Source organism: Arachis stenosperma, chromosome 2, assembly GCF_014773155.1.
Source record: "Arachis stenosperma cultivar V10309 chromosome 2, arast.V10309.gnm1.PFL2, whole genome shotgun sequence".
Taxonomy (NCBI): Eukaryota; Viridiplantae; Streptophyta; class Magnoliopsida; order Fabales; family Fabaceae; genus Arachis; species Arachis stenosperma.
This window is the reverse complement of record NC_080378.1, coordinates 33,991,197-33,992,885: the sequence shown is the minus strand read 5'-3', so window position 1 is coordinate 33,992,885 and position 1,689 is coordinate 33,991,197. Positions and strand designations below refer to the sequence as shown.

Genomic DNA, 1,689 nt, shown 5'->3' with positions numbered 1-1,689 from the left:
AGTGTCAATCTCAAGAACTCCTTTCTTCTGACTAGCCCCATTGTTCACAGGATTTCTTTCAGAAGTGTACATGAATTGGTTATTTGCAACCATTTCAATTAGCTCTTGAGCCTCTGTAGGCGTCTTCTTCAGATGAAGAGATCCTCCAGCAGAGCTATCCAAAGACATCTTGGATAGTTCAGAGAGACCATCATAGAAAATACCTATGATGCTCCATTCAGAAAGCATGTCAGAAGGACACTTTCTGATTAATTGTTTGTATCTTTCCCAAGCTTCATAGAGGGATTCTCCATCCTTCTGTCTGAAGGTTTGGACTTCCACTCTAAGCTTACTCCATCTTTGTGGTGGAAAGAACTTTGCCAAGAAGGCATTGACTAGCTTTTCCCAAGAGTCCAGGCTTTCTTTAGGTTGAGAGTCCAACCATATTCTAGCTCTGTCTCTTACAGCAAAAGGGAATAGCATCAGTCTATAGACCTCAGGGTCTACCCCATTAGTCTTGACTGTGTCACAGATTTGCAAGAATTCAACTAAGAACTGATGAGGATCTTCCATTGGAAGTCCATGGAACTTGCAATTCTGTTGCATTAGAGAAACTAATTGAGGTTTAAGCTCAAAGTTGTTTGCTCCAATGGCAGGGATAGAGATGCTTCTCCCATAGAAGTCGGGAGTAGGTGCAGTAAAGTCACCCAGCACCTTCCTTGCATTGTTGGCATTGTTGTTGTTTTCGGCTGCCATGTGTTCTTCTTCCTTGAAGAATTCGGTCAGGTCCTCTAAAGAGAGTTGTGCTTTGGCTTCTCTTAGCTTTCTCTTCAAGGTCCTTTCAGGTTCAGGATCAGCTTCAACAAGAATGCCTTTGTCTCTGCTCCTGCTCATATGAAAGAGAAGAGAACAAGAAAATGTGGAATCCTCTATGTTACAGTATAGAGATTCCTTGAAGTGTCAGAGGAAAAGAAAAATAGAAGAAGAGAAGGTAGAAGAATTCGAACTTGATTAGATAGAGTTCGAATTGTGCATTAAGAAGGAGTAGTACTCCATAAATAGAAGGATGTGGGAAGGAGGGAAGAGAATTTTCAAAAATTCAATTAAAAAGATGTTGATAATTTTCGAAAATTGAAAATGGAAAAGAAATCAAGTGATTTTTGAAAAAGATTTTGAAATTAGAAATTAGAAGGATTTGATTGAAAACTATTTTGAAAAAAGATGTGATTAAAAAGATTTGATTGAAAAGTTATGGTTTTAAAAAGATGTGATTGAGAAGATATGATTTGAAAACAATTTTAAAAGATTTGATTTTGAAAATTAGTGACTTACCTAACAAGAAAAGATATGAATCAAACATAAAACCTTCCTTAACAGAAAAGGCAAAAAATGTTCAATCAAATCATTAATTGTTAGTAAGTATCTTTGAAAAAGGAAAGAAATTGATTTTGAAAACATTTGATTGAAAAGATATGATTTGAAAAAGATTTGATTTTGAAAACTTTGAAAACTTGAAAAAAAAATTGATTTGAAAACAAAATTCTCCCCCTAGCACCATCCTGGCGTTAAACGCCCAGAATGGTATACATTCTGGCGTTTAACGCCCAAAATGCACCCTTTTTGGGCGTTAAACGCCCAACCAGGTACCCTGGCTGGCGTTTAAATGCCAGTCTGCCTTCTTCACTGGGCATTTTTGAATGCCCAGCTTTT

The 1,689-nt window shown here is 37.1% G+C and overlaps 1 non-coding gene across 1 annotated transcript; it reads left to right on the top strand.

Moving 5' to 3' along the window:
- Nucleotides 1-222: 222 nt before the first annotated feature.
- Nucleotides 223-330, top strand: LOC130963792 (small nucleolar RNA R71). The gene has a single exon (XR_009079910.1). It is a non-coding gene; the product is annotated as a small nucleolar RNA R71 (small nucleolar RNA).
- The last annotated feature ends 1,359 nt before the right edge of the window (nt 331-1,689 follow it).